Source organism: Enoplosus armatus, chromosome 12 (assembly GCF_043641665.1).
Source record: "Enoplosus armatus isolate fEnoArm2 chromosome 12, fEnoArm2.hap1, whole genome shotgun sequence".
NCBI lineage: Eukaryota > Metazoa > Chordata > Actinopteri > Centrarchiformes > Enoplosidae > Enoplosus > Enoplosus armatus.
The window spans coordinates 8,293,848-8,319,323 of record NC_092191.1 but is presented as its reverse complement, the minus strand read 5'-3'; the positions used below and the strand labels follow the sequence as shown (position 1 = coordinate 8,319,323).

Sequence of the window (25,476 nt, the reverse complement as noted above, 5' to 3'; positions counted from 1 at the left end):
GGTTATTACCAATTAGGCCGGCTGTGTCTCTATGCCTGTGTGACTGGGGGGGGGGGTTGCAGAACAGCTGAGCCGCTGCCACAGGAGGTGACAAAGACAGAGGCAAGCAACAGCAGTCAACCAGTGTTATTGGAAAAAACATTTCTCCTCAGGACCACAGACAAGAAAACAGAGAGGAGAAGAGAAAAAGATTTAGACACAGAGCCCTGCAGCTGGTGTAAATAAAACCAAGGAATACTTTTTTTTACCTTGAGTTAAATGGAGCAGTCGTCTTCAGAAATCCCCCGTTTCAAAAACAAGTGGTCACAACATAAGCAATATTACATTTACAGATACACTCAGTGAAGTTCAGTTTCAAAACATCAACAGTGTGCTGGAAGGATTTGAGGGTATTTTTTGGTGCTTTAATAAAATTACAAAGCATATGTTTCAGTGTACGATTTATTTCATTTTGCAGCAGTCTCATTGTCCAGTGAGATGCCAACGACCTTATCAGTGGAGCACAATTTATTATCCAGGGAAGAGATGGTACATTCTAACGCCTCCACAATAACTACACTCTCAGTCATCTTCTTTACTAGTGGCTCTCAAGCTTTTTGCTTAACGTATCCGAATAGCTCTGTCAAATGAACTACCCATTTATTGACACCCCACCCCTCATGTTCAAACGTGTGTGTGTAAATATAGAAGTGGACATTGTTATAATACATTTTACATACAATTGAACTGTCAACTGCAGATGTACCCCATGGGGTACAAGTACCCCTGGCTGGGAGCTGCTATTCTATAACGTGAAGCCTATTTAGGATTAGAGAGGGTATTTTATTTAAAACAAATTCGCACCTACAGCAATGCCCTATCACCCACTGTAGAACAGAAAATCATCTGTTCAAAGCCTGAAAGTACCTGCAGCGCAGATGAACAGGAGGTTGGGGAATAATGAGAGACAATAAAATTATAAAAATGCAAAACACAATCAAAACAACATGCATCAGAGAGTGCAGTGTAACAGCCTTATTAGAAAACACCCATCCTGTCAACACATAAACGGTTCCATAGTTTGCTTTTCGGAGTGAAACAAATATAGGGAGGCTCATGCTGCTGCACTTCTTTGTTCCCGCTCTGCTCTGCTGGATCAAGAGTTAATTCTGTTCACAGTGACTGTGGGCTGCAAGTGACAGCAGTGAATTAATGATTCATTATGCTCAGTGTAAGCAAATAGTGAGCCGGTGATGGAGGAAAATGGATTTACGCACATCCAACGCCAACTATGACATCTCTTCAGCTATTGAAAATATATTCGGATACCAATGTAGAAGGCTTTAAAAGCAGCACTGGTTTGTAAAACCACAGGATTGAGGGGGAAAAAGAACATGCCAAATGTGCTGTTCACATCCACATGTTTTTTGAAAACTACTTCTTAAGAAATCTGAAACTGCAAAAGTTTGACGTTCATGATCATTCATTATACATGTGTGATATATTGCTTGCTCAGCCCGGAGCTTTTGTCTAAATGAATTTTCCATTTTCTTTTCACTCAGGCCAGTCACTTGAGTCCTCACTACATCTTAGACTCACAATATGTTCAGATGTACAAGATGAAGCATAAAAAAAAAAAAAAAGTTAGGACTCTGGTGAGTCTGCAGGGTGTGCTCGATGCTCTAGAGGACATCGTAAAAGTTTGATAGTTCATGTCAAAAATATTTCTCCAGTTTGGGAATATTAATGCAGAGAAAACTGCACACTTGCAGAACGTGTCGTACATGCATATTCCATTAAGAGACACATCGCCGGTTGCACTGATGATGTGCTTTGGGACAGTTTGTGTCTAACACATCAGACTATTTTTTCTGGTTTAGAACTCGTGGCATAGCTATAATACGAAATCTCTTTTAAGGTTCACACATGCGAGTCTGCAAACCTCTTAATCTCCTGTGTCCACGGATCACCTAAAGGCAGTAAATTCAGCCGAGCATCGCAGATTAGAGTCTTGCTTCTCTAGTTTCTATTTTCGGGAGTGTTGTTCAAGTTCACAAATGTTATATCAACCCTTCCTCCTACGTTTTCCCATTCCGCTTTTCCTCTCTATCTTTGTCACGACCCGAAAGGAATAGCATGTGCGAATTATTAAATTAAGTCAAATCCACATTTAAAGGTAATATAAGATGCTGGGAGCTTGTAAATCTCAAGTGCACCACACGACCATTGCTTTTTTGTCCAATGAGCTTGCGTTAGCGTATTCAAAACAGCTTAATATCAGTGACACAACTAAAAGAAAAATTAAGTAAGACATCAACGGATGCTATAATCTTTCAAACTCCTGAGACTTGGAATTTAAATTGGATGGTCTTACTCTGACAGGACTTATGAGCAGGTTAAATATGGAGCCACTGATGTCTAGAGGTCTCATGGCTGTACAGCGAACCATCTGCATATGTCATCCTGATGGATGGGGCGGGAGCAGAGATCGAATGACCTCGCTGTTTAGACAAGCCTTGTGTTAGGTTGTTCCCCGTCCTGTCACTTCCACTGACTGATGGTTGCATTGAGCGCGAACACGCCCGTACAATCGCAAACGACAAAGCTCCAATAATGGCAGTGAGGGATTTTGTCTGTTCCTGGAGGGGGGTAAAAGCTAATCAATGTGAAGTGTGCATGCATTTTTGCAGTATATATATCAAGAGAAAGTAGAAGAGTAAATGCTGTGTGTGTACTAGACTAAATTAAAAAAAAAAAGATTCCCCAGCAGCAAAGTAAATAAATTCTGTGCATATTAGGAGATGAGGGATTTCTCATTCTTCACTCCCCTACACTCCTCAGAAATATGTTGCTATGAAAGAATTGATTTTCTCTCAGACATCCAGACCTCCAAAGACTGCAGATGTCACAGCAGAAGTAAATCAAATAAGGGGGTGAGGGATTTATTAAAAACACCCCAAAAAAATCTCCTATTAGGGTCACACTTTCAAAGCTGATTCAATAACAAAAGGACATCATTAAAACTTCACTTTCATACTTGCACATTCTGTCATTTATGGCATGCTGTTGCCACAAGGATGAAAACTAAACCATTGTCCTTACAGTCACAGAAACATAGTAATTATTTTATTTGAGGTATTAAATTGTTGCCACTCAAACGGTGGGGAAGTAGCGATAACAAACTTACACAACAAAACTGAAAATGTTTATGCTTTGGCAATCATGATGTTTTAGAATTTGTTCTGTAAAACAAAGAAAAGTGACTGCAGCTCCAAACGGAAAAATGTCTGGCTCGGACGCAGCCATCTGCAACATGAATTGTCATTTCATTTTTTTCATGGCTCTTTGAACAATTTCACAAAGAGACAAATGGATTCTTATTCAAGCTCCCGGTCTCTCATACACCCAGTCAGAGTAGGATTCAGTGAATTTGTTTGGTTAGGGCATCTTAAGAAGCTACTGTATTATGTGCAGGAAAAAGGATTTAGCACTACTTTGTGTTGTACCTGTAAATATTTCTACAGTCCGATCTAATTTTGCAGGAATGTTGAGAGGATGGTCAGACACGCTGTAGTATGCAGCAGAGCCTGTTTGACAGTATAATACACGTTATATCAGCACATCCTGTCAAAGCTGCAGGGATGCACTGAACTTAAAGAATGATCAAGTAAACAGCTGCATCTGAAACATCTGTTCAGACAATTTGTTCCGATTAAATAGCCTGATTAGAGCACAACTATGTTTTAAGCATTGTGACAGATTTCTCATTTCACCCTTCAGCAGGTCTTAGACATATTCAGCAGGGAGACAAATAAATTTGGGTTCAGACACCTGGCGCTGCAAAGACTGTAAAGAGTCAAAACACACGAGTCGAGGAATTTCGACTGTCTGGAGTCTCCAGCTCTCATCAGTATTCTTGCCTTGTTAGTGTTATTGTTCAGTGACGAAGCATTTCATACAGCAGCCAAGTGGTCTCAATCCCAGCTCCACCAAGCCATTAGCCATTAAAACATAGATTTGGCGGTAATATGATTAGCTTTCTTCACATTAGCAAAACCTCTTGCTTGGAAACTAACCATGGAATTAAGAAGGAACCCAAACACTGGATCGTGAACAATGTAAATAACCTCTGCCACATCCTGATTATGATATATGGACATCAGTGTTGCACTCAAACTTGCTGCCAAAAGTGAGTTACAATGAAAGGGTTCATTACCAAACCAGGGAAATGACTCAGTTTCACTCGCTCTCCAAAGAACCATCGGCCATTGTTAAGTCATTATATCACCTCAGATCCTGATATCTAACATAAAAATAATAAACAGAGGCGCGGCAAAGAAGTCACAAGGTTATCCCGCTCCCCTGGTGGTTCTCAGCAGGATTAAGCAGGATGTGACTGATGAAATGATAGGAGCTTAAGGAAAATGAGGCAGATGACTACAAACTCTGACTGCCCCTCTATGTCTTTGTTGAAAAAGAGTTTTAATGAGATTGATTTAAAGAGCTTTAGTGAGACTAATCTGGATAAAAAAAAAGAGTGGTTAAATAAACATGAACAGCAAAGAGGAGGGAACAAAGAGGTGGCACAGCCTGAGAGAAAACCTCAGCAGTTTACTCAGGGTCATCGACGACATGTAACCTTTTTAATGAAATATCATTGCAAACACGAGTGTGTGAGCGGAGAAGAGCTGCAGCGATTTATCTTACCAGCTCAAAGCCTTCTGTAATCACACTCCCAGTATTTACGGTATTTATTGCGTTTGCTACTGTAGATCCCAGCGCCATGTTGAAAGTTTTAATTATCTGAAGCCACTATGTGCAGAATTATTATGTAAATATAGCATCTGTTAAATGTTTCTGATGGAAACAATCCTGTTGCCTTCAGTCCATTAATCTCAGTGGCCACAAATAAGACAGTTTCCCCTGCAGACGTGTGCACTGCTGTCTGCCACACTGTCTTATTTTTTTAAACTTCCACTGGGCGGCACCAAAGTTGGAATTTTTGGTCGGTATCATGCTAACAGGCTAAACAAAGATGGTGAACACAGTAAACAGACACATAGTGGATTTAACTAAAGTAGCTACATTTTTTTTCATGCGTGTATGCTATAACTGTTTGCAGATGGATTGCACATATCATTCTTGCAGCTATACAGTACAGTATTTAAATCAAGTCTCACCTCCTACAAACAGTTGTAGATTACATTTTTGGTTAGAATCACCTATTTAATCAAACTGATACAATTTTCTGGAATAATATAATAAAAAATATAATTTGGTGTGAATTTAAAAGTGATTAAACATTTATATCAACGACACAAATACCATCCATTTGGCATACACTTGTGATAAGAGGTGGTCTGAGTGGGCAGAATTACAGGAAAAATTTTATGCCAAAATTGTGCAAATCTGCATTGTGCCCCCTAATCTACATGAACACAACATCAGCTGTGCTGCTTCATACTCCACAGTGCAAGCGGGTTTGTTTGGAGCAGCAAAATTCCCAAAATAATGCTAAAATGAAGCCTTGATTTGTGCCTCTGCCAGCTTGAGGATGAGAGCCCATAGTGTCCTTTTTTTGCCACTTTCATTTGAAGAGATTTAAAATGCGCTCTAAGCCAGGAATCCAGACTTTATAAATCAAGCTTATTTAACCATTGTATTTTCATGTTTGCACTGTATATTAAGTTGACTAAATATTGATAAATAATAAGCTCTCGCAACTCCAGCGTGTTGCCTGTATATGCAATAAATATGCCCAGCTTGGGTTATGATTACATTTCAAAGAAACACAGAGGGTACTAAGCCAATAAACAGTTTCTTTTTTTTCTACCAACGTAACCCTGCCAAAAACCTTTGTATGGAGACATGCCAGGCGGTTCCATCCATCCTCTCTTGCTTCTGGTCTGCTTTCCATCCCAAAGACACCACTAAAGTTAATGTACTCTGGCTGTCTAGTTCTCCACCAAATCTCCCCATTTCTGTAATACCTCAGAATCTGTTGAACTTGTTCTACATTGATTTGAAATTTGATCAAAGGCCACAAAAATACTGCAACTTTTCTTTCAGAAAGCTGTTCGATAAGGCTTGCGCCCGATTTTAGTTATTGCCAGAGGGTTTGCAGAGCTGATAAGGATGAACAAAAAACAGATGACCAATCCCAACACCTACTCCAGTGATTCATGTCATTGCACTTCTCCCACAAAGCTTTCATGTCATGCCAAGTTACACACATTCCTGCGATGAGCTTGAGATTATTATCACTTTGCTAAGTGGAAGTAATCCCTGAGGATGCGTTAAAGGTTTACACCGCTCCATCCACAAAAAATGGAGGAGTGAAAGTACTGGCATAGGAGAGCTGGCATTCCCTGATCATGACAAGGACTGTTGTTTTGCATTACTTTCATTGGTTGTGGCACACACTAATGTTAAAGCTTTCATTCTCATTTCCTTAACGTTTAGGAGTTGTCAATCACTCTGCATCTTGCTTGGTTTCTGTGGCTTTGTTGCTGTGATTAAGAAAGTTTATTTTGGTTTCTACAGACCCAGGTGCACAGTGCACCAGAGGGCTAAGAATCACAGCAACATTCACAGGGGAAAGTAACTGAGTACATTTACTGAAGTACAGTTTTGGATTTTTTAGATTTTCATTTTATACTACTTTAAATTCCACTACATTTCAGAGAGAAATAACGCACCTATGGTGACCCCTAGTCTGGGAACCACTGGACTAAACAACCGTATATAAAGTCGTTAAAACCAGCTCCACCTCCACCTGTTACAACAGTAAAATGCCACTTAGACATTGATGCATCAGTCAACTAATCTAGGGGCATTTGTTCTGCAGGACCAGTACTTTTGATATTTATTATTATACTTAGTATATTTAGCAGATAATATTTGAGTGATTTTAAATGCAGGATTTTACAAAATAAAGGAGTATACACTGCTGTATTGCTACTTATGGAAAGGATCAGAGTGCTTCTCCTACCACTGCTTATTCATATGACATTTCACATATCACATTTTCACTTTTTATATTTTATCAGTGTAACATTACTGTGATGAACCCTGCTTTGTACAGTGTGTTAATATATAGGCCTGCACATCAAAGAGTCAACAGCTAATTGTAAAGGGTTAAGCCTAAAGGCAAGATTTTCAATTTGGTTTATGGACTAAGAGGGTTTCACTTTCTCTACCTTGTAATCAAGCTGTTGTCTGCTTGTTACTATTATGAAACACTTCAAATCCCCACAGGAACATTGTACATCTGCGTCCCTCTTGTCTGTGTCAGCTTTGAACCAGTCCAATAAGAGAAACCCACTGTGCAGTAAAACAGTGACAATAAAGTATTGAACCTGACACTTTCTCAGACACACACTGACAAGATAGCAAATTGGAGTAAAATTATTTCCATACCCTTTTGTTGCTTTAGAATCATGTAAATGTCAGCTGAGGATTTGATTCACTGGCCTGGGGGCCGTGGGTCTTGTTGGCTTGGATTCATTTTCCTCTACAGAGTTTAGCCAGAGGGCTTGCTCTACATCTTGCCCTAGCCTGGTATAAGTTCTGCAACTCTCTGTCTCTTTCCGAAATGTCAATCAAACCGAGGAATGAGGAAGACTCAAAGACAGATGCTGGTTTGAACTCCCTTAAAGAATGGGGCAAATTGTCACTCTTACACCTGCTTCAGGGGAAAAACTAGGAAATCGAAATTTCACGTAGTGCTGTTCGTTTCACTTTACTTTGAACATGTCGTTCTAACTTTGACATGTGGTGGGAACTCGGGCAGGTGATAATACTGAGACGGTAATAAAGCTACACAAGAGGCAACCTTCAAGCATCATTTAGAGTGCAGGTAGAACAAACAAACTGAGGTAAGACAGATGAATCAGGATTAGTATATTGAAAACCAGCTGTGTAAACAATTAACCAGTTCCATAACTGCAACATTAAAGCAAAGATCAGTATTTGATCCCCAAAGCATGACTGCAGCATCTGTTCAAATTCTTAATAGTACGATTCAGGGAAAATACAGGACAGACGTTTTCTGAAGGGCTTCATAAGCTGTACTAATATGTTCAAAATGTGGTTAAAGCCGTGCACCCAAATACACACACAGTAAATCAAAACGGCAGATTTTTGGACCAACACAAACAGCCATTGTCACAAAATCAAATCAACGGCTTCACAAATCAGCTGTTGTCGAAATGTCTTAAATAAATTGACACAACTCATGTCTCAGTAGCAGAAGACAAACACAACACATCGGACACCAAGCTGAGCACAGGTGCAGGATTTTAAACCACAGCACATAGTATAGTTGGCTTATAGAAATGCTGTTTTGCACAGCAGCTCTGCCCAAATCTTATCAAAAACATAGTTGGCAGCGACTCAGCATAGATATTAGCTCCAACAGGTCGGCACAGCGGCCAATCAGCACCTCCAAATCCCCTTGAAAAAGCACTCGCTCACCTTTTTGAAACTGCAACCCATGAGCTTGGCATCGAGTAAAATCCTCAACAGTGTCCTTTATCTACATCCACAGCTATGATCCTCTCAGTCGACATAATGGCCAGCCCATTCAGTCTCTCTTGTGCCATATGCTGCTTCGCGAGTAGTTCTTGATTAGTTCTGATTTGGGAAAAAGATCACTCACGCTGTTTCATTTGTGTGACAGGTGTTAAATAAAAGAGTCGCAAAAAAAAGGACATACTTCACTCGTAATTACAGAGGCCCATTAAGCAGCAGAGATAATGGCAAACAACAGCAAGATAGTGCAGACGTGTTGCTGAATGTAGATGAAACCAAGAGATGATCCACAGAAAGCACGAGACTGAAGCGATTTCAGAGGCCAAATCTATGCGCTTCTGTTGAAAAACGAATGTCATACGGTTCACCCAGTCCTCATGACATGGTCTTCTATTTCCTCCAGTGGAAAACAACAAACATGTGAAATGAAGAAGGCAGAAAGGAGCAAAGATAAATCATTTATGTTAGAAAGTTCTTCACCTCACTCCAACCCTCTGACACGATTTGGAGATGGAACATTACGAAGCCAGAAGAAATGTGATTCGTGTGTTAGAGCTGAGGGCTTGACACACAATTTGACTCACTTGATATGTGCCTGATGAGCTGTATTACAAAAGCAAGAGGGAGTCAGGCAGAAACAAACAACTGGAGAAAACAGGCATTTTTCTCAGTTGTAATGTCCCAAACATTTCACGGCAGAATCCTAAAAAGAACTTGCTGATAAATTCTCACAAATTCATTGTGACAGTTTAGTTTTGAATTAGGAGGTTGTGACATTAGTAAAATATGATTCATCAGCCATCATCTGATAATGAAAAGGTATCCTCACTAATGCCAGAAATATAATATGTAATCAAGATGAAGCAAGAGATAAAGAAGCATTTTTCATTGAACTAACAACAGATGTTTGTTTGTCTACACCAACATCTGTCACCATGAATTATAAATTATCTTGAATACATAAATGCTGAATTTACCACCTAGCAGGTGAGACCGTGAACTCAACTCATTTCTATGTATAATGGCATCGCTTTAACGCCCGCCATGCCATTATTCCGAGCATACAACATGTCACAGTATGTGGTATTTTTTGGATTCCTTCAGTTTGAAAAATTCGAACTTCAATACCCTGCTGACAGACATCATTGCAATTATAACCCATAACTGCAAATTGCATAGTCCATAGTGTTGCCTTAATGTTGAGAAATACCTTACTTGTGCATGTCAGACAATACGTTAGATGAGTTTAAAGCATCTTCAGTTAATTGTGAGCATTTATCCCATCAAACATAAATGGCTCTACTTTAGAAAACACATCTTTTTGTTGGAATAAAAAATCTTTTTGTTGAGTTGAAAAAATAAGGACAATAAACGCTGCATTGTTAGGGGAATGTAGACAGTAGACACGCTCTTTGGAGAATTCAGCAATGTGGAAAAACAAGAATCAATAAGATTCAAAGGAAAAAAAAAGGAAAAGATGCAATGTGGCAGGGCGTTACTGTGTTTTCAACCTTGATTTCTTAAATACTTTAAAAAGTGACTTGTCCTTAAATTTTGTTTTGTAGTGTCTGATTTTTTTCCCTGGTGGTTTGTTCCTTTCTTTCTTCAGTTTCCATTCATCCACAGCAGCAGTTCACCCGTATTTACAGGCGTCTAGTCACTGCTGTCGAAACATGATCTTGTTCTCGCTATTCTCAGGATTATTAGCTGTAGAGTGTTATGAAACTGAAGCTAATACAAATGTGTTAACAGAGGGCAATTGCCATCTTATTAACACTTTAAACTTGCAATGACCAGACCCTATGAAAAAAATAAAGCCAACCACAGTTTATTAAGAGGACCAAACATTCAGCTCACATTACCTCAAAATGTTTATGAAGAGCACATTCTTGTTAGAAATGTGTTAGTTTTACATAAAAGTCAATGCTCCAGAGCCCCTGTGGATAGCTTTTGAAAGATCTGTGTGCTACAGTGGGAAAGAGATTGTACTGTATGTTTTACTGTAGTTTCATCTACAAAGCAATCTGTAATGTAATCGATACTGTGTGAAACTACATTAACTCAGAATAATAAACCAGCCTTCAATGACAGCGACATTAATCGGAACAAAGAAATATACGGCTGAATATTGAGAGATTGAAGCTGGTCCAGTCAAACATCCATCACCATCATAATTTCTCCCTTTCTGTGCGTTACACCAGTCACTACTCTCCAACAGTTGAGCTGGAGCATATTCACTCTCTGTTGGTAGTTTGTTTTTTTATATACAGTGTACATATTTCACTATAGCGTCTCTTTTTCTCACTCTCTCTGTGTACAGTACAGCTCTCTTTTACCTTGAATGCATCCCTCTGGAACTCCACTGAACATGATGGAGGGCAAGTTGTTACTGATTTATTTGCTAAGAACAGACAGAGAGAGCAGTCATATATTAGACATGAATCTGAATCCCCTCAAGTGTGGCTGACTTCGTCAAGAGAGCAGAAGTAAAGAGACAGTGAGACAGTTTGGTTGGAGAGAGGCAGCGACACGTGGCAGAGAGTGGATGGAAGAGAAAGAACGACTAAATATTCGGACAGAGGCAACAAAAAGGAAGTACAAACATCATGTCAGAGAGGCAAAAAGAAAAACTGTACCAGGGCTTATTAGACAACTATATGGAAATACTGGTATGGATGGCAGCGATGCGGGCTGTTTCTTAGTGCAACATTTACAGTTACGGCTGACAGATTCAAATGTGCAGCCACCAGAGAGATTATATACATAAAAAACCCTACATGAACCTATTTCCATAGCACCGCTGACCTGAACTCTGCCTCTATAAATCAACCTTCCTTTCCTTGCCCAATACCTGACCTCTGAACTATAACTCACTCGCATTATCTTGAATATAGTGTGTGTATGTGTGTGCGTGTGTATGTGTGTGCGTGTGTGTGTGGACTCCTGTGTGCTGAACATACACAATATCCTAAGGTAAACACCCAGCAGCCTTGTTAACAGCCCTGAAGTGAGCACCTTATTGCCACCAATAAGGGGCAGCTCCAGCTAAGCTTATGACAACTAGTAAAGGTCAGTGAGTGATGAGTGTCAGTTTGTGAGCTATAAAAGCCTCTATTGCATCCGCAGTGTGCCATTATTGCAAGTAATATAACCATGACACAACAAAAAAAACTGCAAAGTCAATAACATGCTATTTGCATTAGGCGCCAATATAATTATGATTAAACTTTTTTATGTATTGCATCTAAATTAATGGCCATATAAAATATATTTCTGCTTAAAACGTCAGGATGTCAGGCTGCTTATTAATCAGACAGTCTGTTGGTGTCTTCCCAGCACTGTGTCTGTGAAGCTAAGCAGGTGCTATGAACATGGGACAACAACAGTAGCAGCCCAGAGAGTGGAGACAATGACAAAGAGGCCAAGCACCCACCCCATAAGGCTTTACTGTAATCGCACCCTACTTACTGGAGGAACAAGGGAGGAAGGGAGAAGGAGTGCACGGCTGCATAAACACAGCTGTTTATTGAGAAGACATTGACTGACAGCTTTCTATCTGATGCTGAAAACACCTCTCCCATCAGCACGGGAGACTACCAGCACACAACACGGAAAAACTCTTCGACTGAGACATTTAAAGGCCAACTACAGGGAATTTGTGTTATTGCTTTAATAATTGAACTGAGATGGAAAAGTTCCTGCCCATGCACTGTCTAAAGATAGACACTCTTTGCTTTGCTCTGTTGTGGTCTGCATGGCTGTGAAAGTGGATTAAACAGGCTTTAACATCAAGACGAGCTCTAATGAAACCCAATGGGGGAGTTAGCCCGTCTGTTTGGCCAGCTGACTCCTGTAAAATACCCATCACTGTCTCCTGTTGCCTCCTCTAAAAGTAGCCTGGCGGTGCCAGTCGGTGTGTGCTGCGGCCTGAGGGTTATACTGTTTGATGCTTTTGTCTGGATCACACTGCAGCTTAAACTCTCTATTTCACCTGATTTATTCCACATACTTGTTGAATAACAACTGCCTTTTTTTAAGTGATAACACACCAGTGTCTGCGTCAGTCTTTGCCAAAGACATCTGTCACCATCCCATTAAAAACTGAACGTGATTTGGGGAAGAGAGGCTGATATGTACCATATTCATATTATTATTTTAAAGGAACTGTTCGACATTTTGTCACAACATTTAGAGGTGCTGGTGGTCAGATTATTTTCTACCTTCTGACAGAGCCAGGCTAGCTGTTTCCCCCTGTTTACAGTCTTTATGCTAAGATAAGCTAATCAGCTGCCGGCTGTAGCTTCATATTTACCGTACAGCCATGAGAGTTGTATTGACCTTATCATCAACCTCTCACCAAGAAAGCGATGGAGTATTCCCCAAAAATATGAAACTATTCCTGTAATGATTGAACTGAACTGTAAGGAAAAAGCTTGACTTTAAATTCCAGTAAAATAAGGCAGAATAATCCCCCATATATCATCACTCAGCAGTGATTTAACGGTAGGTTAACCTTGCACTTCTCAACAGTGTGCATTATTTTCGAGCTCATATTCACAAGCTTGGGATTAATAAACCAAAAGCGTCAGCATCTGTGCTCATGTCAGCACCCACGCAGAACAACAGGTACAGCAGAAGGCAAAAGCAAAGACATTTTCATCCTACTTGGAGCCATCTACACCTCTCTGACCAGGGCCAGTGTTATCAATGTACTATCCTCCACCCACCCACCCCATTTGGGGAAGTCTAAATGATGATCAATAAGGGTAGTAGGCATTGTGCACAACAAATCTATCAAGAGAGTAAAAGCCTGAAAAAATATTTGTCGACCAATATTGACCGGGGCTCAAACAATATATCAAGCCGTGAAAGCTCTATTGCTGTTCACCTTTGTCTCTCAGACTCTCCTTCATGTGTCTTTTTCTGAATGTCCTCCACTGTGTGCCTCCCCACTGCAGGCAATGGAAAGTCATAATCATCCAAACACATTCCTGCTCCACCTTTAAGAGACTAGTAACAGAGCGTGCATTCACCACGACACAGAACTTGACTGCACTGTTCCCTAACAATGGCTTTGTTGATGTATTGATATAAAAACACGCTGGTTGTGTTGATATATGCAACATATCAAAATGGTAAACTATCAGAGGTTTGCAGCCACGGTGGAATAGTTTGTGATTCACACACGGCTACTGTATTGTCAAACTCATGCTCTGGCTCCTGTGATGAATAACTGCAGCCGTAGACTAAAAGGAAAATATTTGCACCATGGCACAGATGCCATTCCCTCTGCTCTTGCTCATTATCCAGCACAATGTCAAAGTACCCCCAGGTCACTGAGAGGGAACATTCCTTCACATTGCCATCTATGGGCATCATAAATAAACAGTCACCCCAATTCATGAAAGCCTTCCACTTGCCATGTAAGGAGACAATTAATTTCCTCCTCTGCAGCGATGCAGTAACAAATATATCTGATGGCCAAAATAACAATAAATGTGCCACACGAGGGAGGATACGCGTTCAAGACTACCGCTTTTAGTGCCAATGCTTTTGTTCTTTTTTTTTTGATTAACTTTGACTTCAATTCAACATACGAAAACAAATATTTCCCCGTGTTTTGAATGAACTTTACGAGGGCACATTTGCTTGAAAAGCCACGTAGCCTTTGTGGAGGAGAGGCATCTGTGGAGAGCAGAGCGCAGAGGGTTGGGCAGGGATGCTGAGCCCGGGCAGCAGCGGCACTTGTTTGCCAAACTTGGATTTAAAACAAAAAGCACATCTAATACGACCTTGCAACAATAACCTGAATATAGAAGCTGCATGCGCTTTGGAGACGAGCAGAAGTAATCAATAAAATCCGGTTGTGTCTGCAACTTCAAGGTGCAACGTTACGCGGTGAAAAACGTGGCAATAGAAAGCAGCTGGGAATCGGTTTCACCAAATACTTTGCTGTGATTAAATATTTCAAAAACTTTTCGGTCTTTTGTCTTATTTTCCACCTACCTCACAACATTCAATAGTGCGCGGGTCAAAGGCAGTACAAGTAGATGGGAAAATGGAAATCCAGTCAAAGTTGTCACGGGTCCATGTTTGGCACAGCAGCAGTACGGCAGTCCAGTCTAGTCACATCTGAAGCGCAAAGTGACGGAACACAGCTAACGAGGCTCGCCACCTTCTGCAGTCAGCGAGCAGTAGATTGGACGGCGATGTGAGGAGCACCGCGGGATCTCCAAGGGCGCACGGAGAGCCACTGCGCCAGGATTGGTCAGAGCAGCCGTGACGCGCCGGCAGGTGGCACACCCGGCGAAAAAAAAAGTCCAGATTCATTCATTGATAATAGCTCTGGGAAACTATAGGAGCCCAACACACACACACTGGCAGATAAAACCGACAGACGAACTCTATGGGAGTCATACAAAATGTCAGAGTCCTCCTTATTTCATCTTTGTCTCTCTCCATGCTGAGTGTTGCCCTTTTTCCGTTTTAATAATGGGACAGCGTCGTCAACCAAAGCTTCAAGCTGTTTCATTTGGCACAAAATACTGAGCTATTTCATTTGGCACAAGCGATGTCCTGTTTTCTAATTGCAGTCTGTTTCCAGATATGACTGCTGCAATTTTAAAACACAAAAGTGCTTCTATATTTCGGCAAGCAAATAATCTATTTTACACACAGTAAAGCAGCCAAAACAGGTCCGATGAGGCGTTTTCTAAATGATTGTGTAGCAGTTCTTACATACTGATGGGGATAGGGACCTCTCAGAAAATAAATAAATAAAGAAGGAGGAGGAGAAACAGAGCAACAAGAAAGAGCAAGAAAAAAGAAAGGCAGCAGCATGCGAGCAGAGATGTAGCCTGAGTCAGGGAACTACTGCAGAAAACAGAGAAAACTTATGAAGGTGTTTAATCAGAGCTGAAAGATTATCACACCACTTGTTTGTTTCACCCAATGTGAAATGGGGGAAAAAACAAGGCAAGTGGAAAGTGAGTGTGTTTTGACACTTATCTGAGTGTAATTCAGGGAGCAAAAGCAAATGTTTTAATAATTCTGTATAAACACAAATAAGGAGTGAGTGGTAATCCTTGGAGGAATGTGTAAGCCAATTACGGCTGGCTGCAGGGACTTGTGGAATGGAGCCTCAGAGCTTCCTGCTCAGACTCACTGCAGACCCTCGGACCACATTTCCTGTTCCCAGTGCACGGGCAATATTTCTATGAAAATACAGAGCGGTTGGAGACGTGAATAGGATATTGTGCCGACTTCCTCAAACATTTATACTATTCTCATCATCCTAATGCCTTGTAGGCCATTTGACACTGTGTCTGTGTGTACTTTCCCATCAGCGGCTTGTTTGCATCCTGTGAGTGAGTGGGGAACCAGTTTGTTTCCCATCTGGATGCTCGTATATAATGTGTGTGTGTGTGTGTGTGTGTGTGTGTGTGTGTGTGTGTGTGTGTGTGTGTGTGTAGGCTTACATAATATTGTGTCTGTTGTAAGTAGATGAGAAGGATGTCTTAGACACTTGCTGATCTGGTTAGTTAATGTTCTGGGGTTCATGTTGGGTGTGCTGTGTGCTCTCCTATAGCCTCATGGATATTTGCTAATCTGCAGGTATTAAAAATAATCTTTGCAGAGATGTAAAGTAGAGAAGCAAGAGACAAATAAATCAAGGTAGAATGCCAGCAAATATTGACATTGAAGCCAATTTATTTTATTTCAATGCTGACTACGCCCGGGCCGATGGAGCAAACATTGCAAATGACATCTGGGACATTGGGGATAACCTGCAGCAGTGATCACTGCATCATATACACCATATCTGAAGTGTAAACAGCATGCTAATAGAAAAATATGTAATACAATAAAGCGCTAGACATCTCCAAGTGAGATACATAGTTAGCCTGGTGTCAGGATTTATTTCTCAAATCATAACTAATAAAATGGTAAAGACAACCCAGTTCTAGTCCAGCACACCTGCTATGTGGGCCGCGATAAACACACACTCTAAGCTGAGCCTCAACATTCACCTTCCTGCAATTTCACACTGTCTGATTCCTCAAGAACTGCATGAACACACTGATAACCAAGTCACTGTAGCCAACTGGTCGACAGAGACAGTTTTCACTTCATAATGGTCTCTTCTAGCCGACTCTTCCTCTCAAGAGTGTCAACAAAATACCCAATTACAAAGAAATAATGTGGAAACGTTGAACTAACTTTTTACCTACTTAAAACCAAACAACAACAAATTTGTGCTTTCAGCTGAAAGAAAGCTAGAGCTCGAGTTAGATTGTAGCTAAAAGAGTATGTGCTTCTCCTATTCCTATTTCATATATAATATAGAAAAAAGCTTAGCTGACAAGGTGTATCACAGGGCAAGAGGTGCTGGAAACTGCAAGATGAACATGTTGTGAGGGAAAATAAACCACAATTGTTTGTGGTAGAGTCCCTACACAAAATTATATAATCAACAATCTCAATGATCGTAAACTGATTATCTTTGGTTTTGGACTGTGTGCTCTAAAGACATCACCTTGGGTATTTACCTGAGAAAATAATTGTCAGATGAATCGATAATGAAAATAATTGGAAGCATGTGAATATTTGGATGAATGTTTTACATAAATATGGATTCAACAGCTCAGTTGTCTGTAAAACAAATGTAGGACATATTGTATCTATGTGAGCATTTGTATTTTGGAAAATGACATGAAATGAAGAGGACTGATATAACAAATAAAGTCTTAATTATACAAAATAATAAAGTTAATACAGAAACCTAATTTCTTCATTGCCAAGTCATACTTTAATGATCAACATCATTAAAGTATGACAAATCATGAAAGATCTATGTGAATGACAACAGTTTCATTCACATAGATAGAAGTTTCAGAAATGTAATATTGTCCTGTGAACTTCTTATTTGTGTACAAGAAACAGCACTTGATAGGGAAGAAGTCAGTTTGTCCTGACAGAAACTTGGATAGGCTCTATTTCATATCAATAATTTGTCTTAGCTTTGGTAATTACAGAAAAAAAGAGGAAAAGCCACGGCATGAAAACATCATGCATCACTGCTTCAAATCATGAAATGTTTTACAGGAACCAGACTCGGGGTTATTCAGGGTTAGAGAAAATATTGCCTGTCTGATCCTACATTTCTGATCTCCCAGCATGAGTAATTTCCAGCGATGAGACAAACTGTTACAAAGCTTTAAACCTCATGTTGAAAAATATTCCTGGAAAAACGCATCTACTCTGATTAACAAATTACTACCACTAAGAAGTAATTATCACTTTTTCACCTTTCTTTTAATATGCACATGAGCAGCTTTTACAGAAAGAAAAATTAATACCATGTCTTCTCATCTTTTGATGGTGGTTGGGCGCTGGTGCCGATGACATGTTGAAAACCACCAGTCTTTGAATTTCTGGAGGGCTTTTCAATTTAGAAAGCATGTTTTTTTTCCCCCGAAAAATAATTAGACGCTAACACCCTCAGGGAGATTTCCCTCTATGTGTGTGTGTGTGGTTTCTGTGTGTATGTGACTGTGTCCTTCCTTGACATGTGCAATGAGATATTATCATCTGAATACCAATGAAGTGTTGAAATTATCAAGCATTCCCAGCTCTGCATTGCTTTGTCATCTCTTCTCTTTCCTACAACATCTACTTTCATTCAAACTGTTTTTCTGGCCTCAAGGATACACATTCACTCCAGTATTTTCCCTTTTATAGGCATCTCTTCACATGAATAAAAAACCTAATCCTCTCACTATGTATGTCCAAAGAATTCTGCATTTTCATAGACATTTTAGCACTGACCTTGATCACAGCCTGACTTGTCATCTCTACTGTCATCCCTGTCCTTTAGCAAGTTGTTAGTAGAATATACAAGTAGGCCCCGTCTCTCTGTGTGTCCCTACAGAACTTATTTGCCATACGGCCTGTCAGTGGGACCCTCAGTCCTTCACCATGAAAGCTCTTCAAAGTGAAAATTGCTACACAAAATATCTGGCTGCATATTTCTCATTACTGCGTGGTGAATGCTTTGAAACTCCTCAGACAAACCCAGACAAGCAGAAATCACTGGAAACACAACTAACGATTGCAGTGCGTCAGAATGTTCCAAGTCTGGCTTGAGTTTGAGTCTCGGTGCTTCATTCATGGGGGAAACCATGGGGAGGGCAATCAGTCAATAATCACTCAAAGGTCAACAGCCTGTGGTTAGAGCTTGTGCCATGTTGTGACACAGGGTAATCACAATCAAATAGAGTAAAGTAGAGAGAAAGTGCTTCTTTCAGACTGGAGAGGTGACACATGCTGACTAATGGCTGGAGCCAATCAACTTTCATTTTTAGGCTCTAATTGAAATTGATGAGAGAAATGACACAGACTTGCATGATATGTAGCTTCCATTGAGATTGGTGGCACACTTGAAATTCCAAGTGATTTTTGAAACAATGATTAAAAGGCAGCGGCTGTCAAAATGTGCAGGCTGAAATAACAGCTAGTTAGCTAGTTATGTAAAGTCTATGAGTTGGTTGCAAACTTTATTTCCAGCTGACTTTTTTTACGGCTTCCAGTTGATTTGTTTTAAAACCAGAATCCCATAAAAGTAGTAGTAGTGGTAAGGTACTGAGAGAGAGATTAATAAAAGAATAGTCAAAATCGACAGGGTCCAAGATGTCCTGAGTTTTAGTCCCAAAAACCCATGATCCCCTTCACTTCCTACCATGCAACTCCGAGTTTGTTTGTTGAATTTCCACTTCCTGTCATCAGTGCGATATCATAACATCACCCTGATCCACAGCCAGCAGATAATTTGAAGTCTTCTTAATAACCACGTGCTTTCATTATCAGACTCAAGGAGAGAGGAGCTGATGCACGTTACACAGTGTCCTTCATGAAATCTCACCTATTCTTCTCAATGCAATCAGATAAATTCAAAATGACTGCTAACGTGAAGTGAGGAGTAACCCTGCTTCTGAAGCACCATACAAAACAGACTCTGCAAGTTGACAAACACAGTCAGCCACCCCAGACTTTCCTGTTTCGCCCCGTCTCTCCATGTCCCATCTGTCACTAGTCAGCAGCTATTCAGTCAGAACAAAAGTCAGATTATCGAGGGTTTTAATTACGCTGAAGGCATAAGCTAATTAATTATCACTATCAGTGGTATGGAACATCCCTTTAGATAAAGAGACCGAATCTAATTATCTTTTGACCTCTCTCTCTCTCCCCTCAGTAAGCTCCTCAGCAAGTGTACAGTCAACACACGACACGCATGAACTTGAAAGTCAAACATTAATATTCTGCAAATTTTCACTGCAGAATTCTGCAGCGAATCGTGTTCTCTGGCATTGTCTCGCAAACACACAGGGGATAGACTGAAGCTTTTCCATGCTTGAGATAACTTACCAGCATGGCTCAGAGCTTTGACAGACCCAGTTGGACTAATTCCTCCTCAAGCCATAAAAACGGGGCTTTCCCCACTTCCAACAACACAATGCCAAAGTGCATAAATAACTTATTTGTATCAGTATGCCATGGACCGACCACTTGCTCACCATATGCTGCTTTGTCTCTCCTCCCCGAGTCCCAGCTCCACTCCTTTCCTAATGATTTACCAACCGCGCACCTGGTTAGTCAAGTGCTGATCTCCCAATATTCATAAAAGAAAGACACAACGGGGGTTTTATGGGTACAGTGTGAAACGGCAGAACTCATGGGGCGTGTGTGTGCGCCTGTGATAAGGAATGAGAGTGTGACAGTGAGAAAACAAGCCATAGAAAAACAAGAAGTGGAAGGATGGATTGTAACAGAGTTTTGGACCCTTATATGTACAAGATAATAGCTGAACCTCAAAGGCCAGAATGAAGGTGCTCATCCTTTTTATCTCCCAAGCAGATTCTTGGCTTGGTTGCTTCTCCTGAATTGGATATCCAGACGTCCAGATGTTAAAAATCCCAAAGAGACCTAAGGGATGGGAGAAATAATCAAGATAAACAAAGGCAAATAAAGGGATGCAATGTAATAACGACTTCATGTGTGCTGCCTGCCCACAAATACAGCACAGGCCTGTCTGCATGTTTACCTTTGAGCACCCAAATCTTACTCTGTTTATTTCTTTGCACTTATACAATCAGGTTAAGTGCTGATAGATATCCTTCTCCTCCTCCTCAACCCCCTGATGAAAGACCACATCTGGTCTTGGTTGTTAGACTCATATTAGCTCTTCAGGCAGGACTAATCAGAGCCATCCCAGCCAGGCTTACGGGATAATGCTGGATCATACTGTTTTGATGGACTGGTAGACAGAGCTCTGCTTACAGTTCATCACGTCTCATTACCCCATGAGGAGACATCCGCAGACACTGTAAACTTTGCTGATATCACAGAAACCAGAATCTACAAGAGGTTAGATGTGACACTTTTGACATGAATACACTGGTGTACATGACATTACTGTAGCAGCAACATTTTATCACATAGGTCATGAACACGTTCAAAATCCATTTAGGACTCCAACAAGACTAACTGGGTATCCACATTACAAGCGAGACATTTGCGGGGCGGAAGCTCTACTGAAGCATTCGGTCAGTTCAATCCACACTGACTCCGACCTCCGTTCAGCTGTCTCTGTCCTCAGAAGCAGCTGTCAGTCAGCAGTAGCTCCTGAGGTGCTGAAAGGAGAGCGGCTGTCCAAAATCTGTCTTCACCTGGCTGACAGACAGCAGAAATTTACTGGACAAAAATAGTTTTCAAGTAGGTTCCAGCGGGTAGAGGAACCGGTCTACAGTAAAACCGGAAAGGTCACAGGGCACTGATCCATCATTACAGATACTGTTAATAAGTGCTGAAGATATAAACAGTGGGTTTATATGATTTGTGTGATTAAAACAGCTGTCTGTGGAGCTTCAACAAGTGCGCCAGAGGTTAAAAATCAGTGTGGACTGATTGAATCAAATATAAGCATATCGGTTCTGGCGAGGTGGGCGAGTGATGGACATAAAAAGGAATTCTAACAACGCCTTATATGTGGATTAGCCTTGCAGGTCTAAAGCCATGCTAAGCATATTAGCACGCATTATTAATTAATTCCATCACAATCCATCCAACAGTTGCTGAGGTATTTCATTTTGAACCAAAGTAGTGGACCGATCTCTGGCCACGATGCTGGTGTGGCTGAAAACAATTGAATTCGTATAATTTCCGGAAAGGTCTACATTTTCCAAGTATAAAGCCGCTGTATATGCAATGCACTAAACACACTGTATATCCGATTGTAAATATTCAGCAGGATTCAAAACCTTTTGTACTAAACCTAGTGACACCTAGAAGTGTCCCAGTTGACATTCATTGATAAATGATTCAATACTGCACACTCATGTTTTCAGAATTTAAAATGGATGCATCGTGTACGTACAGCATCATGGTGAAAATGACTCTGGCAGAAACACATCTCATACCTGAGCAGTCTGTTCCAGTTACCCATGACAGGCAACATAACACAATAAACATACACACAACTTCAGGTTATTGAAATCGTCAGACTGTTTATCAAATTCCTCTGGGTGATAAACAGAGAGAAGAGTGAGTGAGGAGGGGGAAAAACAACGTAGACAATGCAAATTATTCTCACTCTACAATATTTTTTTGCCTCTTTCCCTTTTACAACAGAGGTTATATAAAGATGCTATTTTTTTTTAAATCCAGTGCAGATGACACAGGTGACACTTTCACTTAATTTTAATGTAGAGAAACTCAGAAACTCAACTTGATGTTTTGACCACTGGAAAGGGCAGGAGGTGTGTCTCTTTCCTTCAAATACAAATTTGGAGATTTCATTAAAAAAAGATCAAAAAAGCTCCCAACTCAGTTAATTAAGAAAGTAGATTGGGCACAAAACATCCTTAGCAGATATATCTGCCTCCTAATTGATTGTGAGCCTCAAAATATGGAATTCAAATACTAACACATTTTTGTTTTGTTAAATCAGGCCCAGGTATACTACTACGATAGATAGGAATGAGTGGAATGGAAGGACAAATCTAACATATGACTAATGTCCCAAGCAAGATTCAAACCCAGGAACCAAATGCATGTGACATTCCCTGTAGCCAAGCAGGTTGCATCAGAACCAACTATACTGTAGGTTTATCATTAAATTAAATATGAGAAATAGCCTCAAACAACCTCTGAATTGGAGGATGGTCCCCTGATAAAGGATTATTCTGGTTATTTCTTAATTTTCAACTCATTTTCCTGGATTCTGAAGTCATAACAGTTGTGTTCAAAATGACACTTTCAACATACAGCTCCAGTTCGCTGAGAGTAGCTCTCCAATAGACCCTAAAGGCTAAAGCAAGCTCCAAAAACATGCTTCTTTTAACACATTTTGCAGCAGGACCTGCATACTGTTGCAAAGTCACATTTTTCAATTCAGTTCAATTCAATTCAATTTAACTTATATAGCGCCAAATCACAACAAAAGTCATCTCATGACACTTTACAAATAGAGCAGGTCTAGACCATACTCTTTATAATGTTATTATAAATAGAGCAGGTCTAGACCATACTCTTTATAATGTTATTACAGAGACCCAACAATTCCCACCATGAGCAAGCACTTTGGAGACAGTGGCAAGGAAAAACTGCTGTTATCAATCAATCAATCAATCCATTTTTCTGTTATCAATTGCTGCTTATCTCCCACCTGGTATTGCATTCACTGATGTAGACAGTCTGAGATATATTCAAAAAAATCCAAATGATCAGTGATGTTTGCACTGAAGCCAACCACTCTTGCTAAAGACAAGTAATATCCGCTACTAAATTTACATTTGATTTTAAATTCAGAAATAAAAATGAAACACACAGTGAATTGAACACTTTTAAGGCGATGCAACAAAACCCCATCCTCCGCTTCTTCAAACACGACATGATCGCTAAAGAAAACCTGGCAGGCAGCAAAACAAACAAAAAACACGGAAGTTCGTTTTGCTCACAGAGCAAACTTCATTGTTCTTCTTGTTACAGCTGTAACAAGCAAATAAGGAGGGACATTATGTGAGCAATATTCACACCAAATGTACTATAATAACTGATATGGTGTAATAATTGTTTGATCCCAAATATTTAAACAAGTGTAACTTGAATGGATGGATGGATGAATGAATAAATAAATAAATGCATGAATGAATATCTGTGAATAGAGTCAACTGGCTAAAGGTCTATTTTAAGGTTGAGGCCTCGAAAGTAAGCAGAGCACTGAACGTTTTCACATCTCTCACGTAACTCTACAACAAAGCTGTGTGTGTGTGTGTGTCTGTTTGCTTTCATCACTTGGTGGGGACAGTGGCATGCATGCACAGTCACTGCATGGGGACCGAAAACTTTGTGAGGACCAAAATCTTGGTTGCTCAAAATATACACTTGCAAAAAAGGCGTAAAGATACGTTATGTGTTTATATGTATGCATTTTTGTGTGTGTGTGCATTAGTGCAACTTTGCCAGGATCCTGATGTGCTTACGATCACACCTCTGTGTTATTGGTTCTGCATCGAGGACTGCCAAGATACTGCCACCACTGAGAGGACTGACACAGCATGTAGCGCAGGTGAAAATAATATCTGGGAGGGAAGAGTGCTCACAAAGAAAAGCAGAGACAAAAAGAGAGACAGCAGGAAAGACAGAAATAGATTCAGGCACCCACACACTCATGCATGAATGCACAGTTGTCGTATCTTTCTGATGTAACTTAAAAATCAACTTGAAATTTTTTGTATAATTATGGAAGCAGGAAGCACCATTCTGGAGGAAGTATGACAACACTGAATAACAAATGAAGTCAAAATGACCACTCCTGAATATTGACAGCTCTACACGGTTGTTGTATGTATTAAAAGCATTTTGCCACACACAAAATGGAAATGTTCTTCCAAAGTCCTTTATCTTCTTGAGCTTTAAGATTCTTTCTCAACCATGGAAACAGCAGCTTAACAAAAAATCTAGTCTCCTCGATGGCTTGATGTCCAGTATCACTCTCTATTTACTATATATTGCACTATATTTACTGTCTGCCATTTTGTAGTAGTGACTAAGTGAACGAGGGAGAGGCAGCTGACCTTTACAAAGCTTTCAACTACATCTTTTTTAAACTGATGGAGCTGCTCAGTTGTCATGACAATGTTTGAGCTTGGGTCCCCTGAATCAGCAGACATGGTCAACAAAGCCCAAAAGGCCTCCACCTTCAGCTTTGACGGGTTCTTTCACTGCTGCTCTCCACCAGTGGGTTCTTGGGTCGCCGCCATAACATCCATCAGGCCACATTTCAAAGCTGCCACCTCTACTTTGCAAATGGACCACTTCCAGATCTCCAACCCCCTCCTTTTTTCATTTGGTGTTCTGACCTTAAGACCTCATGGACAGGAGCTTCAGCCAGATGTTGCCAGTTCCCCCTCACTGCATGTTTTGTCTTTCTGTATATTCTGTCTGGCAGCTTTCCCCCACCAACTCACTACCAGGTGGTGATCGGTTGACAACTCCGCTCCTCTCTTCTTCTGAGTTTTTCTAAGGTATTCTGGTACACTCATGAACTGAGTGTAAAAATATATATATATATTTCATGGATCAAGGATTTCAAGGATCATTTTACACGTTCACCTTACAATATAATGCAATCCAATAAAACACCACCACAAACTATGCTCTCAAAAGTTCAGGTGTTCAACCAGATATTGGACTGATTGTATACAGGCGGTGTATTATTGTGTCCACCCAGTTTAGAATTGCATGTGAATGATTGTTGTGTGAAGTACAGCGCCTAGTAGTTTGTCTGGTGTTAAATTCACAAATTCTAAGTTGTTTTTAATGTTGAACTTTTCTTCCCCTCTCTCAAACAAACAACAAAAAAAATATTCCCCACAACTGTAAACAACTCTGAGCCAAGTTTCAAAA

General features: G+C 40.3%; 1 protein-coding gene across 2 annotated transcripts in view; it reads right to left on the bottom strand.

Annotated features, from left to right (window-relative positions):
* Positions 1-14,532, bottom strand: part of chrm3a (cholinergic receptor, muscarinic 3a) — a 69,430-nt gene extending 54,898 nt beyond the window's left edge. For both annotated transcript variants that reach the window (XM_070915921.1, XM_070915923.1), the window contains exon 1: positions 14,518-14,532. The gene's annotated coding sequence lies outside the window, so the exon portion shown is untranslated. The remainder of the gene's footprint in view (positions 1-14,517) is intronic.
* Between the last annotated feature and the right edge of the window lie 10,944 nt (positions 14,533-25,476).